At 41.2% G+C, this 19,409-nt stretch overlaps 1 long non-coding RNA gene across 7 annotated transcripts; it reads right to left on the bottom strand.

Annotated features, from left to right (window-relative positions):
* Nucleotides 1-4,487: 4,487 nt before the first annotated feature.
* LOC103650527 (uncharacterized) lies at nucleotides 4,488-10,633 on the bottom strand. 7 transcript variants are annotated; one of them, XR_002268066.1, is made up of 8 exons: nucleotides 10,177-10,633; nucleotides 6,996-7,112; nucleotides 6,789-6,852; nucleotides 6,550-6,682; nucleotides 6,103-6,171; nucleotides 5,963-6,039; nucleotides 5,014-5,885; nucleotides 4,488-4,687 (listed from the first exon to the last, which is right to left on the bottom strand). It is a non-coding gene; the product is annotated as an uncharacterized lncRNA (long non-coding RNA). The 7 variants fall into 7 exon arrangements; XR_564210.2 differs by having other exon boundaries at nucleotides 6,550-6,664; XR_564208.2 differs by having other exon boundaries at nucleotides 6,550-6,643.
* Nucleotides 10,634-19,409: the final 8,776 nt, after the last annotated feature.

The raw sequence follows: 19,409 nt of genomic DNA, 5'->3' as shown, positions 1-19,409 counted from the left end.
AAGGATCGAGAAGAGGAGGAGCACGTTGAATTGAAGAGGAAGAGAGGATCAAGGAGGTGTTCTTCCCCATCTCTTCTTGCATATTTTCTTGGGGAAACCCTAGGTATGGATGGGATCCTTGTTCCTCCCTGTAGTTATGTGCTTTTGGAGGTGGTGGATCATGGGGATTAAAGGATTAGAGGTTGTATTAGATGTGGGGTTAGGTTTTGATCTCGAATTTAGTTTTCTGCAGCATGGCAGATTCGACAGTTTCTATGCATACCAGTTTTTCGTGATCTTAGTGGCCTCAAAAAAATAAAAAGTCTATATATTAGTCGTAGATAATTTGTAGATCTTTCCGTGGCCGCGAAGAACACCTCAATCGGACATCAGAACAGAAAGTTATGACAGTTTGATTATAGCAGTTTTTCAGTCTCATAATTCTGTGCAGAATCTGTTCTCTTAAGAGTTAGGCAATTTTATCAACAGAATTAAACTGTGGGTTGGTAAAAGAAGTTGTAGATAATTTCATAAGCTTTCCAGATTGTTAAAGAGTGCATTCATATGGTTTGTGAAACTCCAGTTATGTTTGTTTTACTGTGGCTGTTCCTGTTTGCCTGACAAAAATGAGTGGGTCTGTTCACTGGTGGGTTTCATCTAGTAAATGGCCGAATTGGCTCTTCCAACTATGGAGACTTTTGTAGAGGGATAAAAGTTCTTACTTCCAGCAAAATTTCATAATGTTTGGTTCAGTAGTTTGGGAGATATCGAATTTTAAAGTGAACCATACTGCTGTCTAAAACAGATTCAGTCAGTTATCTTGTGAGATGCTTTAGAACTTGTAGATGGCAGAATTTAATTATCCATTGAATACTGAAGTTGTAGAGTATTTTGTGTAGATACTCCTAGAGTATTTGTTTGATATCACCGCTGTTTTAATTTTAAAGATACAAAATTAACAAACAGCGCTGCTGCTGTGTGGCATGTGGTTCAGGGTGGGAGTCTTTCCACTGGGTCTTGGTTTCAAGTGTAGGAGTGTTTTGTTGATTGATGGCAAATGTTTGTGAAATATTTGTACTAAGTTTTATGCCCGCTAGCAGGTGGCTACACTCCAGATCATGTCTAGTACATTTCTTCTTCTTCGATGAAGGCAAGTGAATGTAGCGGTGGTTGCTTCCGTTCTGACCTGTTATTTCTATTGCCTACACTCTAATATTCAGAAGTATTGGATTCTTTCATAATTGGACTCTATGGTGATGCTTTACTTGTTGCATTATACTGATGCTCAATCATATATTGATGATGATTATGATTCGAGTATGATTCATGAGATTAATTCACACCCCTGAAGGTAAATGAAGTATTATTTGAGGTTGGTATTGTATCTGAAGGTAAATGAAGTATTATTTGAGGTTGTTATTGTATCTGAAGGTAAATAAAGTATTATTTGAGGTTTGTATTGTATCTGAAGGAAGTGAAGGTTATTGATAAATGCAGCATGCCATATACATTGCATGACTCATTTGCATCTGAAGTTTTGTCGTGACCTATGGTCCGACCGTACCGGTACAATTTAGCATCGTACGTTGCCCGAGGAGGGGTACGATGCGGCTTCATACCCTTAGAGGTATGAAGGCAGAGGACATATGCATTGCATTCATATGCATTCATTGAAGTGATATTTGCAGATGATGTGGTTTTATACTCTCAGAGGTATGAAGATAGAGTACCTACACATTGCATTCATATGCATACATTGAAGTGATATTTGCAGGTATTGTTGACGCGGGGAAGTGTTGTAGAACCTATTGTGGTTGTTCGAGGAAATGAGATGATATTGGTTATATCGGGACTACTAAGTTCTATATCTACAAGTATTTCTGATCTTGATTGTGATTCTTTTAAAATGTTGATTAATTCAATTTGTGGTTTAAATATCTCGTCAGAACAATTAGCTTGCTGAGATGTTTCATCTCACTCTTGCATTACTCAATGCAGGTGCTTGTTGCTCATCAAGGGGAGTGGGAAGTAGCAGCACATCCACCTTCACTCTCATAATAATGCTGCCCAGACACAGTCATGATTTAATTAGAAACTTCTTGTCAAAGGATGTTTGTTTTTAACTAGTCGTGCACACTGATTAATTCAGTTCATGTTGTTATGGTTGTCTTCCCATTGCTAGCAGATTATTAATGTCTTTTATGTTTTCTTATCATGATATCTATTTATACTTTGTTGCATCCCCGTTTATGCAATTTTCAAAGGAGATGATGTCGAAATTTTATATATGAATGTTAGATGTGTAGTTTAGTAGCATTCTGGGGTGTTTGTGGATCCCGGGGTGTTACAAGCAGACTAGGGTGACCTATTGGGTCCCATCAAAATTAAGCCTAAACATGCCAAAATGATTATAGAGAACATTATTGGGAAAATAAAAGTGGTCAAAGGCACAACTTGCCTTCAACGAGCTCCTGCTCAGAATTTTCCACCTGCTGAGTACCGGGGTCCTCGGTTGATTGCTCGTCTACTCGCAACAATACAAACAAACATTGTATAGGAGAAATTAACATCACACCAAACATCAGAATAGAATGTATGATAATATTCTACGCATCGTAACGAGATCGTAGGTTCAAGAACCACTAAATTCGAAGTTACCGTTAAAGAGTTATGATTTTACGAAGTTTTAAGTGGTTGATATAGAAATAACTAAGTGCATAAATTTTAATCTATGTTTCATGACAAAATAGGGTTACTAGATGATAAACAATATTATGATGAATTTAATGCAACTTGAATGGATCAATTTGGAGCTAAATTATAGAAGTTATGAATTTATTAAGGTTTAGGAATTAAAACCCATTTTTGATTTATTTTAATAGATCTGAAACTTCATTTGGAATGCGGCTATCAATTCATGAAAGTCAGGGTTCAAATTATAATTTTCAAGGCCCCACTGCAACTATTCTACACCTGACCAGACGACGGGTTAATTTAGGCAAAGCACAAGGAATCATACGTGAAGCAGGCTGGCCGAAGGGGTACGGGGCGAGATCGGCTGTCCGATCCAAAACCTACGCGCCAGATTAGATCTATACTAGTTATTAACCCGCAATCTCTCTCGGTTGTCGGATCTGAGATCCACGATCCACGGGTCATGATCCACTCACTCCCTCCCGGTCGCACGATCTGATTCTACGACCCGGATTAGATCGCGTGAAGGGTGTGAAACAACCTGATCTCTACCGACCACTACCAAATCGACGGTGCTGGTTAGAGGACCCAACCGGTATCTTCTCTAACTAATCTGGGAATAACAATGAAGATCTGACGGTGCTCCCCACGCCAACTCGCTCCTCCACCAAAACAGGGCGGCGCCCACGCACGGCCAGGGCGGAGGCCATGGCCGGAGATGTCGACCACAACAGAGGCACCCAAAATCCCAGGCTACTCGGTGTACGCATTACTGGAAGAAAGGCAAACTTAAATGCGTGAGTCATACCAGAAATCTTGGGGTAGAATGATCCCGACCCGATGAAGTGCGTATCCTCGCCAGTAAACGCCTCCGGTGAGCAATTCACGCCGAGTTGGAGCACCCCTCCTGCTTCTAGCGACTAGGTCACAATATGTGTGCCACTGCGGGGCGCCTCAATCCTCCACCCAGCACCAATTACTGCGGCGACAGGCTTGGTCTTCACGTCACAGCAATATCGGGGGTTGCGGGTGGAACCAGGGCGACGACACACGCGTGCCTTTATCACAGCCGAGGGGAGAGAGCAATTGGCGCATATGGAGTTGGTTGGGCGCAACGGCTGCCCAACTCCCCGGGTTTGTCGTCAACGGTTGCTGAAGCAGACGGTTGAACTGGCCTCTTGGGTCCACAAGTTGGCGCCTGGACGACACAGAGAGCGCGTGAGAGGAGCTTACTTCCTGGCCCCACTAGTCTGTGTTACAGAGGATGTTACCCGATTCGCGATGCTCGATAGCGTGGCTAGCCGGTGGGCCCAAGGTGTCGATGCCACATCTGGGCTGGGCACGGGATATTGGGCCGAGAGCGCAGCTTTAGGCCCAGGACAGGTCTGGAAGTATTTTTTTCTTTTTTATTATCTCTATTCTTTGAATTCAAATTCTATTTTTCAAAATTAAACTTGTCTCATGAATTTGAATTCAAATGCAACAATACAAGAACTTCAGCATGAGATGCATAATTATGTATTTACTAGGTGAGTGCCCGTGCGTTGCAACGGAAACATATAATAGCATGATAATTTATATACAAATGTATGTTATAAGAAAAAGATTTCGTAATCCATTTGTGATCCTAGTTATACATAAATTTTATTATTTTTATGTAGCTATTTCACCACTACATTTCAACCATTAGTACTATACAGACTTCTATATATGATTTTAATAATGTCATATCAATTGCATAATTTAAATACTAAGACTATCACAACAAATTACAAACTTATACAAATCTTTAGGAAATATCACAAGGCCTTACAATTCAAACAGATACTCAATATATATAACAGTACATTCCATTAATAACATGTCCACAAGTCATCATATGCCATATGTCTTTTACCTTAAACTCCTAGTAACAACGAAATTGATCAATGACACATATCGCAACAGTTATCTTTTGTGCCGGTATCTTAGGGGATTCATAGAGAGGTCGAAGAACCTCAAGCACACAGTAAGCCTGTATTAAAACACAAGAAAATTTAGATACATATCTGCTAAAAATTAAAATATGAGTAGATGCATATCTTAACAACCTGATCACACGAGATAGAGAGAGAAAGTGCACTGGAAGCTCGTGGTGGAGCAAACAACAGAGAGTTTTAATAATTAAGATGTTGCTATAAAAAATTTTCAATCTCTCTAGGTTGTAAATGTAGGATGTAACTATTGAGAAATTGAACAAGATCAATAGAAATAGAGATCATACCCGTCATCATGGGTGTGGAAAAAGCAAAATGTCAGCTAAAGTAGGCCTATATAGTATCAAATATGGAATTAACTAACCTCAATACAAGAGAACAACATTTCGAACACTTTGGTTCAAATCATTCATTAATTGCAGGACCTGCACAAGACAAAAATTCTTAGAGCTTCTAGATATATCACACCATACAAAATGATACAAATTTGGATATGATGTCAACAGTGACATCGGAACCCCCAACACTGTCTTCGAGGTAATTCAGATCTAGCACAATACATTATTATTGTTTGACTTTTATTACCATAAGACTACTGCTAAAGTTATGAAAATTAGGTAGGTTCCTGTGGAGCAAAGGAGTAGAACACAAATAGACAACACTACAAGATGTGACAGTGTCTCGCATTGGAATCCTAGCATATACAAGAGCTAGTGTTGTAGCATTGATGCAAGCTGAGTAGCAGACCTTGTTCCTGTTGTGCATATGGTGATGGTCAAGACGACAATAATTTTGAAGCACAATCTATGGTTACATTATTTCCAAGAAGCAAAAGAATAATATGTTATAACATGACTCAATAACATAGGTTAAATTATTTTCAAGAAGCAAAAGAAAAATATACCATAGCATGAGTAATAATTGACTAAGATAGAAACAAATAATATGCTACACTCGGTAATGTAGATAAATATAAAAGGCATACAACATAATTGGTATACATTCTCCAGATTGTCTCATCATGCCAAGTAAAAAATCTAGATTTACTCAACCCACAGAAATAATGGTCTTGCTTGATATCATTTTAGGACGTAACAAAAAAGGAAGCTTTGTTCAAAAATAAATAATAGAGGGGTTCTAAGAGTGAATACAACCTGGGACAACTTCAACAATGAGAAAGAAGTGAAGCAGAACACCTACCATCATCAGCTTGAAGAACTTGGACATGACATCAATCTGCAAAAAAGTATAACAAACATTGTAAGTTGGCCCTGATATCATATTAAAAAACTGATGTTTTTTAAAAGACCGACCTGAGTGTGGCATTAAATGCGTTAATATGCTTGCCTTCGTTTTATGTCGAATAACAAGAGAAGTTTCTGTTGATCGCCTGTCAGATGATTGTAGCGTTATTTCACTATCATAGTTATTTGGGAAATGAAAGACCATGTACCTTCAAGCTGAACCCACTTTAGTTCACTACATTTCATGTAGCTATCGATTTTGCACAATGGGTGTTCACCTAACAACAAATAAAGCAAGTCAACTAAATTATACTGCAGAAATATAGTATTGTTTGTTATGCTGGATGCTACTCGTGAAGTTCCTGGTCTTAACCACCATCCAAATAAAATATACATTTCCTTTCAACTACCACTCATTTTATTTTCTATTGATTATTTTCCAAAACAAATTGCATAGGCATTGATGTGTTAATATTCGAAATTATACAAATTATTTATAAACTTTAATTACATATAAAATAATCTTAATTATTCCTGCAATTGTATAATACAAAAACAAATTATGCTGTACTTCAGTTTTCGATGAATACAAAAATGAAAGGCACAAAAAAATATTTTGTAAACAATTTGGCAAAAAAAAATTTGTATTCGCCCACCTTTCTTTGTTGCAAACTTCACATGCATGACAGTAACATATGCATCTTTCGAGTCCAAGTGTGATCCACTTTTGATAGTGCACACATCTTGCATCTATTTAATTGATGGGAATCACTGGAAGAAATGAGTTGCCTTGAACATGTTACCAATTGCATTAGCTTAACTAATCTCAAAATGGATCCCGGTTATATTTGGGGCTTGGGAGCAATAGGGAGACAATAAGGGGTAGAGTACTCACAAGTCCTAACAGCCGAGACAATTGTGTTCCTAAATCTTCTCCTTCATTATCCGAAGGCATGACCCTGTACCATCAAATAGGAAGGACAATTTGATTTTCAGAGTTCGATTTCAAATTGAGGATAAATATATGCACATGATTACAAATACAAATTGTTGAAAGGACAGGAGATGATTCAATTGGCTAAATAAAAAATACCATGTTCACCTAGAAAATGGATATAGGCATTCAGAGGCAATCAGAAAAATGACGCCCACATCATGTATATAAGGCCACCAATTGTACTCCACCGAGGAAGAAAGAATCAGTGTAGCCATAATCCTACTATGATCATAATGAATGGATTTTGCATTACTTCAGGAATAACAGATCCCACCCTCACCAACACCAAATGGATACAAAAAGTTAACAACCCAAGCAATACAAAAGAACATGCATAAAACCTCTTGAGGCTGAACCAAGCAAGACATAACAGATTATGCTAATACTTGATGACAAATCTATTGCTCTGGTGTCCAAAGTTAATTATATGAATCCAAGGGGAAATGGAAACAAGAGGTCACAAAGATGATACCGTTCATAACAGATTAAAAAAGTTTTCTTCGACATAAGGTTTATTGGTCTGATATTAGAACAATAGAAAGTCATTAGGTTGTCAATGTGTATTTGCAGAATTAAAACGAAGACAAACTAACCTTCAACCTAAATCCAGTAAAAATAATACACCTAAACAATACTGGCTTCAAATTGGCTCGATTTCACTTCCACACAAGAATCGCTAACATTAGCACATGATGTATTTAGTCACCTGAGAAACAGAAACCTTGTAGTCAAGTAGCATCTGGGGCATCTTCTTCATATGATGTAGGTCATTCAAGCTAGGCTGCTAGCTTCCGCTGCCCACCAGCCTCATGTGGTGCACAGTGCAGACGTCGGAGCCGGGTAGGAGGGGAGCAGGAGGATGACACATAGAGTCGCCGGTCGATGTGCGAATGACCGGAGGCAAGGGCGTGAGGCGATTGGCGAGACACGTGTGGGAGAGCCACTTAGGCAGACATGGAGTTTAGGATTGCCCTGCTGTTGTTGAGTGCCCAAGTATCAGCGCCGACGTCGCTGCATGCCGAGGGTAACTCAAGGATGGAGCGGAAGCCAGTAAGGATTTAGGATGACAATAGTGACGCGGGATGAATACCCTGCACTCCAGGAACTCCTCGGAAAGTCCGAGAGGCGGGGGAGACTATCGTCGCCTTGAGCGTTGCTCGAATACCATTTGTTGCCAACCTCGCCATGAACGCGGGAGACAACGAAGTTGGCGACCGCTCGGTAGAGTCCAACTTCATCTGGAGGGAGAGAGAAGCTTACCATGATTTGACATGCACCATAGGGGGCACCGCTGCGGCGTGTAGCGTGCTCCTGTAGCCGCTAAATAAGTGGTGGGGACACTCCAACAAGAGACTGTAAACACCATGTACCCTAAATATAGAGGTTTTACATGTCCAATATTGCTCCAACAAGAAACACTAAAACTTCTGCTAAAATATAGCATGCGAACATTTGGCGGAGTGGCGGCCGCTCGCTATCAACTGTTCACGCGCGCGCCTCGTCCTCTTGTTCTCTCCTACGCTACCTCAGAAGCTTCTAGAGGTCAAAGAAGCAATGTTGCCGAGGGGAGCAACTTGGTTCAGTCGCAACGCTGACGACATCGGAAATTTGTAAAACAGGGTGCTAGAACGAGGAAAGAGAGGAGATCGAGCGGATACTTGGGATTCAGAGATCGAGCGCGGAGATGGAGGTGGCATTGCCCGCGACGTCTCCAAGCACGACAATGTCGACCTCCATCATGCGACGTAGCCACATCTGGTGAAGAATGTTGAGCTTGATGGAGGCGACGTTGGCCACGGGCTCAGAGCTAGGACAGGGTGAGGACGGACACACGATGCATGTCTGGGACGGGGCAAGAATAGAGCAGACACGAATCAGGGGGGTGCCGCTAGCCATGGGCGCAGATCAGGGAAGGGTCGACGTCGGCCATGTGCGGAGGAGGACATGGTTGAACACTGGGGCTGCCTTCTATCTCGTGAGAAGAAATATGGCAGGTCAACGACGAGCAAACCCACAACAGAAATTATACGACCCATTTATGGCCCAAAACATTGATTATGTTGATATAGAGGATGTAATTCAGAGGACGCTGCTAGAGATGTAAAAAATGTAGAGGATGGAATCTTTTAGAGAGAATTGTAAATGACGGAAAATAATCATTTACGGGATGAAATTTAGAGGATGTTGCTAGAGACAGCCTTAGACTGTCTTCAGTGCCCCCCTAAATTATGCCCTCTATATCCCACTTTCACACCACATCAGCAATCGCTCTCTGTCCCTATATCTTCGCACTTCGCAGGACCATCCCAATAAAATATACATTTCCTCTTAACTACCACTCATTTTATTTTATTTTTGGGTTTCCAAAAGAAAAACCATACTTGCAGTTGGGATTAAATTATTAAGCTTAAAAGTATTAATAAACACACATTAGATGATCGAGTCTTATTAGAAATAGTACTAATTCATTCGTATTCAATAATATCAAACAAATTAATATGGATGAAGACATAACCATCAAAGTGTTATATACATTAACTAATCAGTAACAGAAACAATTTCAAAGAATAATACAAAACACATTGATCTTCATTGTTCAGACTGTCGGTAAGCATTTGTAGAACACAACAATACATTTTTATATTCGTTTGTAATGGTGGTTTGTTCGTAAATACTGTCAAGAAAGGGAAAAATGAAGACTTTACAGTTTTCCTTGCATTAGAAAAAGAAACATGAGTTCACCATATAATCGGTGTGAATTTCCATATTCACTCGTTACTGATAGAACACAGGTACTCCAATGGTTTTGTTGGTATTAAATCCACGGATTGCGTCAAAATGAAAACAACAGGGAAGAACAATACTATGTTAATCACTTAATCTTTGGTAGACAAGTCGCAGTTGTAAGTAATTGCGCTCACAAAAAGGAAGGGGAAGCATGTACTAATTTAAGTCTGTACCCACTAAATGTCATGTACTGCTTCATATTTACATTCTTGTTATAAACAAAACCTTCTTTGTTTCCTCGTATTGCAACAATGTTGCAACTACCAACTACGACATTGCTTGAACACAAAATATGCTAGACAGTAGAGGAATTTGTTTTAATCTTCTATCATGCCTGAAAGCTATTTTCCTTTGGTCTGAATTCTATGCCTAGTTGATTCTGATGGAAAGCCTGCTGTGGCATTCATTTACGATCTAGTTAAATTTGGATTGGTCGAATGAGTATACTTTACTGGTAGTAATTAAGCTGAAATGTCCTACATAACGTTCAGATTTGTACCTTCGTATAAAGTGAACAGAAACAGCTTGCTTAATCAAAGCTTCAACAACACAAATCGCTTCAAATCGTGAGACGCAGTCTCTGCAAGCAACAATGATTGATTAAAAATTAAAATCTTTAGGGCATTTTGGATAAAGCATAAACCAATCAACATCCAAGCGTGCTTCCCCCAAACTTTCCTCTTCCCGTCTTCCAGACGACGACTCTGTCACCGGCCTCCACGGTCTTCAAGCGTGCGTGTTAGAGAGCAAGGAGGAGCAGAGCTGGCAGAGTGGATGTAGTGGAGAGGGAGCGTGTGGGCATGGACTGAAGATGGCGCAGCGGTTGTGAGGAGGAAGGCGCTGCCGTGTCTCGGGAGATCGATGTGAGGGAGCGCTTGCAGGGAGAGGTGGAGGGAGGCCTGCTGGGCAGGGAGAGCAGCAGAGGTGGACTCGAACGGCAGGCTGGACCGGGGCCAGAGGCGTGCGGGCTGCTAGGCATGCGACATGGGCCGCACCAAATAAGCTGCGGGCTGCCGTTGTCGTCACAACTTGCAAAATATAGTACCATACTGGACAGCCAACAATTGCGGTACCAACTTATAAGCTATGCTGCTTGAGAAGAAGTAATTGTGGTTAAGTGCTCTTGCCGATCTCTACTCCCGGCAATTTTTTGCGCGAGAGAACGTTGAGTTGCGACATGAAAAGGAAGAGAGAGACTGTCAAGTGGACCTCGGCGTGCAGAGTATTCAGAACAAGAATGGTTTGCGTGATGGGAATGGAGGAGTGTGCTGAGAACAGGGAATCCACTATGAATGGCAGAATCGGGAATGGGAAATGGCAAAGGAAGAGAGAGACTGTCAAGTGGACCTCGACGTGTAGAGTATTCAGAACAAGAATGGTTTGCGTGATGGGAATGGAGGAGTGTGCTGAGAACAGGGAATCCACTATGAAATGGTCGACGTGCAGAGTATTCAGAACAAGAATGGTTTGCGTGATGGGAATGGAGGCGCGTGGATTTGAGTGATTTGAGTGTGCTGAGAACAGGGAATCCACTATGAATGACAGAATTGGGAATGGGAAATGGCAGAACCGGGAATGGGGCAGCCTACCCCTTGCTGTCTTAATAATTATGTATTTATTTATTTGTTACCTGAGTAATTTAATACCATTATGTGGATATGCAAAAAGAAAAGAACAAGAACCAATAATCTCTAAAGGTTCCATAATCCCAAAACATTAACATATAAATATATTTATTTTTTATATTATTTTTCTCTTATACAAATTTCAGGCTTTACAAGCACTGGTCAAAAATCTAGATGCCCTAACTCAAATAGTCAGCAAGGTTAGTTCCAACGGCTAGTTTGATGTGGGCACACCGGACGATGAGTGTGCAGAATTTCTATGTCACTACCAACTACTAGCTTTGGACTTGGGATCTATAAATACCACCAAACTATCATTTGATATGTGTGGGAGTTGAGGAATATATCAAGAGAGTTGAGGACACTTCTAGTAGCTCTAGACATCCAAGTGCTTAAAGAATCACATGGTGATTAGCATATGTGCAATGAGAAGTGCTTAGGTTAGTTAGACCATTGCTTATAGCACTTGCTCTAGGTTGGTCTAGTATTTGAGTGAGGTTAGAACACCTATTACCTCTAGCCACTTGCGCGCACCACTGCATTAGTTGTACTAAAGTGGCTTGTTATCTTGTGAGGTCACACTAACTACATTTGTGGTGTGCCCACCACCGTGTACTAGCAAGGAAGAGGCTAACACTATTTTTGCTAAAAACTTGATAGTGAAGATAGGGGAGCATCCAAGAGAGGCTTTGTTGGAGACCCACTTATGGGGAAGGCCTAGGCTATCCACATAGTTACCTGATCGAGAGCATGGCCGTTGTATGGGCATCCTTGCAAGGGGGTCCAATGAGGACTAGGGTAAGCTTGCATACTTCCTAGTACCTCGATAAAATAATGGAGTCATTGATGGAAGTTTGTATCTCTATAACCTTTAAGATTCCGTATTTATATTGTATACTTAGTTATATGCTTTATCTTCTTAGCTTAGTTGTTAGGCTAGTGGATAGATTTAGAACCCAGGTTGCATAAGCCTTTGCAATAGAGAAAGCAACACACTTATTCAAAACTATAATTGTACATAGATAGTTTATTTATTGCATAAGTTTTGACTAGGCAAAAGATAGAGGCCTTTATTTGTGAAATATATTGGCTAATTCACCCCCTCTTAGGCATCACGTTTTCCTTTAATTTGTATCAGAGTTAGTGGATCAAAATGGACCTTTTGGCCTAACCGTCGTTTTGCTAACACTATTTAGAGAGGGAAGATGGATACCTCTAGGCCTCCAAACTTTGACAATACTAACTTCCTATATTAGAGTACTAGAATGGCTTGCTACTAAAAGTCGTTGATCTAGGTGTCTAAAGAGTTACTCGCGATGGGATGAAACCCCTAAAGAATATCGAGAAACAAACCACGAGTGATAAAAAAGAAATTCATCTAAATACAAGAGCTAAAAATTGCTCGTTTGAATCTTTTAGCAAACTGATGTGGCATTGAGGTGGTTATAGTCTGACGATAAGGCTGGTTCTAGCCTAGATGGTCTACATCGTCCACCACATCAATTACCGACCACACCATGCGATATTGATCGTCGTTAGGGGTGGTAATGGATCACAATCCAAATATTTCTTCACTATAAGTTTAGGCCCTTAAATAATTTTAGTTCAAAAATGAATATAAATAGAGCCCGGTCCTAATCTGGTTCAATCCTCAACTTGTATAGTGTAAATTTTAGAGCCCATTACACCCCCTAACCGTCGTAAGCCTTTATTTACCACAATGCTCGAGTGCACATCCTTTACTATCATCCTACAACCACCTCAATGCCACATTAGCTTTTCTTTTATAGATTCTTATTTTAAACGAAACTCGACATTTTGCATATGGAAAATATTTATCGAGGATAGTGAGAGCACCTAGAGGGGGGTGAATAGGTGATCCTGTAAAATCAAACACTAAATAGCCACAAAACTTAGTTATAGAAGTGTTAGTGCGACTAAGTAGTTTTGAGGCGAGTTCTTGTTGACAAAACAATCACAGAGAAAACAATCACAAGAGACACGCGATTTTATCCCGTGGTTCAGCCAAGTAACACTTGCCTACTTCCACGTTGTGGTGTCCCAATGGACGAGGGTTGCACTCAACCCCTTTCAAGTGATCCGATGATCAACTTGAATACCACGGTCTTTTCCTTTAGTGTATTTTCCCGTTTGTGAGGAATCTCCACAACTTGGAGTCTCTCGCCCTTACAATAGAGATCACAAAGAAAGTGCAAAGTAAGGTTGGGAAGAGCAACACACACAAGACACAAATCCACAGCACACACACGCACGCAAGCCAAGACTTGAGCTCGAAACGTAGCACAGAGAGTTCACAACTCAAACGGAGCTCAAATCACTAACATAATCGATCAAATGTGCAGTGGCGGAGTGTGGGAGTCTTAGAATGCTTAGTGAATGCTTAGGTTACTCCTCCATATGCCTAGGGGTCCCTTTTATAGCCCCAAGGCAGCTAGGAGCCGTTGGAGACAATCTTGGAAGGGTCCTGCCTTCTGTCGAGTGGCGCACCAGACAGTCCGGTGCACGATTTTTTCCAAATCGGGCACAGTCGACCGTTGCAGCTCCGGGCCCGTTGGCGCACCGGACACTGTCCGGTGCACACCGGACAGTCTGGTGCCCCCTGCCGACCGTTGGAGCTGCCACGCGTCGCCCGTAGATTTTGTGGCCGACCGTTGGCGCTGGCGACCGTTGGCTCACCGGACAGTCTGGTGCACCACCGGACAGTCTGGTGCACCATAGGACACTCCGGTGAATTATAGCCATGTCGCCTTTTCCGTTTCCCGAGAGCGACGAGTTTGCCACGGATGACTCACCGGACAGTCCGGTGAATTATTGCCGTACACCGTCGTCAACTCCCGAGAGCGGCCTTTTCACCGGAGACCAGCCTGGCGCACCGGACACTGTCCGGTGCACCACCGAACAGTCCGGCGTGCCAGTCCGAGCTGAAGTTTGGCTGCTCATAACCAAGTCTTTTGCAATCTGATTCCTCTCTTTTCGGCACTGTTTCTAGCACTTAGACACACAATGTTAGTTCACAAAAACAATGTACTAAGTCTAGAAACGTACCTTTTACTTTGATTTGCACCTTTCACACATTTAGCACATTAGTACTCAAATAATGTGTTGGGCATCTAATCACCAAAATACTTATAGAAATTGGCCAAGGGCACATTTCCCTTTCAATCTCCCCCTTTTTGGTGATTTATGCCAACACATCAAAAAGCAACAAAAGAAGTGCAATATCGATTCAAATTGAACACCAAATTGTTTTTGCTTATGATTTGGCATATTTGGATCACTCTTTGCCACCACTTGGTTTGTTTTTGCAAATCAAATTCTTTTTCCTATCTCTAAGTCAAACACACTTGTTTGGGCACATATAGAGTTACTCCAAGAGTAAAATTGATCAAGTGCCAAAAACTCCCCCTTTTTCCATAATCAAAATTCTCCCCCACAAGAGACCAAATTTTGCATTAAGAGTATTTTGGACAAATAAAAAAATTCTAACTCTATTATTTTCAAAAATCACAAGTGGTTGGCTAATCCATTTGCTTTGGCCTTAATTTCTCCCCTTTTGGCATTAAGCACCAAAAATGGGATCATTGTTGGCCATTTAACCCCATTGCCTCACCAAAATTGTCAATTCAGAGCAAAAGGCAATTAGAGCATAAGAATGAACTTGGAATTAATTACACTAATACCGGAGTGCAGTGGAAGTCTTTGCATCGTCCAAGTCCACATTTCCCTTTCAATGCACCTTTTAGACTACATCAAGTATACTCAAACAACCAGGTTAGTCTCAAAAGGTCAAGTTGTAGCACATCTCCCCCTTAATATGTGCATCACTTGCATATGGACTTGTGAGGTACGGGGATCACGTGTACAACTTGAGCACCACAAATAAACAATAATGGATTTAAATGCATAAAGTAACATGATCAAAGGCATAGAACACATGTATGCTATAGATCAATCCAAGTTACGCGAATCTAAGACATTTAGCTCACTACGCAACCTGCAAAACCTTTTCTCATCTAAAGGCTTAGTGAAGATATCGGCTAGCTGGTTCTCGGTGCTAATATGGTACACCTCGATATCTCCCTTTTGCTGGTGGTCTCTCAAGAAGTGATGCCGGATGTATATGTGCTTAGTGCGGTTGTGTTCAACAGGATTATCCGCCAAGCGGATTGCACTCTCATTATCACATAGGAGTGGGACTTTGCTCAGATTGTAGCCAAAGACCCTGAGGGTTTGCCTCATCCAAAGTAGTTGCACGCAACACTATCCTGCGGCAACGTACTCGGCCTCAGTGGTGGATAGAGCAACGGATGTTTGTTTCTTGGAACTCCAGGACACCAGGGACCTTCCTAGAAATTGGCACGTCCCTGATGTACTCTTCCTATCAACCTTGCACCCGGCATAATCGGAGTCTGAGTATCCAATCAAGTCAAAGGTAGACCCCTTTGGATACCAGATTCTGAAGCAAGGCATAGCAACTAAATACCTTAGAATTCGCTTAACAGCCACAAGGTGACATTCCTTGGGGTCAGATTGATATCTAGCACACATGCATACACTTAGCATAATGTCCGATCTACTAGCACATAAATAAAGCAATGAACCTATCATGGACCGGTATGCCTTTTGATCAACGGACTTACCTCCTTTGTTGAGGTCAACATGTCCGTTAGTTCCCATCGGTGTCTTTGCGGGCTTGGCGTCCTTCATCCCAAACCGCTTGAGAAGATCTTGTGTGTACTTCGTTTGGGAGATGAAGATGTCATCTTGGAGTTGCTTCACTTGGAACCCAAGGAAGTAGGTCAACTCGCCCATCATTGACATCTCGAACTTTTGCGTCATCACCCTGCTAAACTCCTCACAAGACTTTTGATTAGTAGAACCAAATATTATGTCATCGACATAAATTTGGCACACAAAGAGATAGGGATGAAAGTGGTAACCGAACTGTTAGAACAAATTTAATATTTTAAAATAGATATGTATAAAATTTGATGTTGATCTTTTCTTATGTTATCAAGCACATTAGTACAAATATGAATAAAATATTATATAAGTTGTTTTATGTATTATTTGCTCCCTACAACACAAAAAGTTGAAAAAAATTACCGAATTTGTTTCCGAATCCATACCAAAGTTTATATCTATTATTTGAGAAAATGTAGGATGAATTTGAGGTTTACCTTTTATGAATCTTAACAAGCTGGATGTTAAAAATAAGAATACAAATTTGTATTGTATATTTTATATCCTATTTATTCGCAATCAAAGGAAAAACTGATTACCGAATAAATACCGTTTCCGACCGTTTTCATCCCTACAAAGAGATCACTGTTGCAAGTCTTTCTAAAAACAGTCGGATCGGCTTTCCAACCTTGAAAGCATTATAAATAAGGAAATCTCTAAGGCATTCATACCATGCTCTTGGGGCTTGTTTAAGTCCATAGAGCGCCTTAGAGAGCTTATACACATGGTCGGGATACCTGTCATCCTCAAAGCTAGGGGGTTGCTCCACGTATACCTCCTCTTTGATGGGCCCGTTGAGGAAAGTGCTCTTTACATCCATTTGAAACAGCCTAAAAGAGTGGTGAGCAGCATAGGCTAATAATATTTGAATAGACTCTAGCCTAGCCACAGGAGCAAAAGTCTCCTCGAAATCCAAACCTACGACTTGGGCATAACCTTTTGCCACAAGTCGAGCCTTGTTTCTTGTCACCACCCCTTGCTCGTCTTGCTTGTTGTGGAACACCCACTTGGTTGCCACAATGTTTGCTTCGGACATGGCACCAGGCTCCAAACTTCATTTCTCTTGAAGTTGTTGAGCTCTTCCTACATGGCCAACACCCAGTCCGGATCCTGCAAGGCCTCTTCTACCCTGAAAGGCTCAATAGAAGAGACAAACGAGTAATGCTCACCAAAATTAGCTAAGCGTGAGTGAGTGGTCACTCCCTTGCTGATATCACCCAGAATCTGATCGACGGGGTGATGTCTTTGGATCGTTGCTCAGACTTGAGTTGGAGGGACCCGTGGTGCTTCTTCCTCCATTGCTTGATCTTCTTGTGCTCCCCCTTGATCATGCCCTTCTTCTTGAAGTACCTGTTCACCGTCTTGAATGGGGGATGCACCATTGTTGAGGAAGATGGCTGATCTTGCTCCTGTTGTTCTTGTGGTCGCACATCGCCTATCGCCATCATGCGCATTGCGGTCGTCGGAACTTCTTCTTCATCTATGTCATCAAGATCAACTTGCTCTCTTGGAGAGCCATTAGTCTCATCAAATACAACGTCGCTAGAGACTTCAACCAATCTTGATGATTTGTTGAAGACCCTATACGCCTTTGTATTTAATTCATACCCTAGTAAAAACCCTTCTACTGCCTTGGGAGCAAATTTAGAATGTCTACCTTTCTTCACCAAAATGTAGCATTTGCTCCCAAATACACGAAAGTAAGAAACGTTGGGTTTGTTACCAGTGAGGAGTTCGTATGAGGTCTTCTTGAGAAGACGATGTAGATAGAGCCGGTTTATGGCGTGGCAAGCTGTGTTCACAGCTTCCGACCAAAACCGCTCAGGCATCTTGAACTCTCCAAGCATCGTTCTCGCCATGTCGATAAGCATCCTGTTCTTCCTCTCTACCACACCGTTTTGCTATGGTGTGTAGGGAGCAGAGAACTCGTGCTTGATGCCTTCCTCCTCAAGAAATTCTTCAACTTGTAGATTCTTGAACTCGGACCCATTGTCGTTCCTTATCTTTTTCACCTTAAGCTCAAACTCATTTTGAGCCCTCCTTAGAAAGCGTTTTAGGGTCCCTTAGGTTTCTGATTTGTCCTGCAAAAAGAATACCCAAGTGTAGCGGGAAAAATCATCAACAAAGACCATACTTACTTCCTCCGATGCTAAGGTAGGCAACGGGTCCAAAGAGGTCCATGTGAAGAAGCTCCAGTGGTCTTGATGTTGTCATCACATTCTTGCTGTGATGAGTGCTTCCCACCTGTTTCCTTGCCTGACATGATGCACAAGGTCTGTCTTTCTCAAAGCAAACATCAGTTAGTCCTAACACATGATCTCCCTTTAGAAGTTTATGAAGGTTCTTCATCCCAACATGTGCTAGACGGCGATGCCAAAGCCAGCCCATATTAGTCTTAGCCATTAAGCATGCATCTAGATCGGCATTCTCTTTCGAAAAAACTACTAAATAGAGTTTGACGTCTAATACACCCTTAAATGCTAATGAACCATCACTCCTTCTAAAGACAGATACATCTATATTTGTAAATAAACAATTATAGCCCATGTTACATAATTGACTCACAAACAATAAGTTGTATCCGAGCGATTCAACTAAAAACACATTGGAGATAGAATGCTCGGATGTAATGGCTATCTTCCCCAATCCTTTAACCTTGCCTTGGTTCCCATCTCCAAAAATAATGGTATCCTGGGAATCCTTGTTCTTGACGTAGGAGGTGAACATCTTCTTCTCCCTCGTCATGTGGTTTGTGCATCCGCTGTCGATTATCCAGCTAGAGCCCCCGGATGCACAAACCTGCAAGGCAATTTAAGCTTGGGTTTTAGGTATCCAACTCTTGTTGGGTCCTACAAGGTTAGTCAAAATAACTTTTGGAACCCAAATACAAGTCTTGTCTCCCTTTCATTTGGATCCCAACTTCCTAGCAACTACTTTTTCATTCTTACATGAAAGTACAAATGAAGTGTTGCAAGCATGAAAAATAGTAGTAGGTTTATTACACATTTTCCTAGGCACATGATGCACAACATGATTTTTCCTAGGCCTACTTCTACCATAATCATGAGTGGAGCTAGAGGCAAACATAGCTTTTGAATCATAATAAGCAGCATGAACATAACTCTTATTATAATTGAAACAACTAGCAATTTTCCTATCATAAATAAAAGCATGGTTCCTTTGAGTACTACTAGCCATACGGGCCTTCCATTTCTCCTTGTTGAGAACGGGAGCATTTTGGCTTGTTAAGTTCTTGGTTTCCTTTCAAAAACCAAGTCCATCCTTAATTGAGGGGTGTCTACCAATAGTGTAGGCATCCCTAGCAAACTTTAATTTATCAAAA

This window comes from Zea mays, chromosome 3 (assembly GCF_902167145.1).
Source record: "Zea mays cultivar B73 chromosome 3, Zm-B73-REFERENCE-NAM-5.0, whole genome shotgun sequence".
Lineage (NCBI taxonomy): Eukaryota > Viridiplantae > Streptophyta > Magnoliopsida > Poales > Poaceae > Zea > Zea mays.
This window is presented reverse-complemented; position numbering and strand designations above follow the sequence as displayed.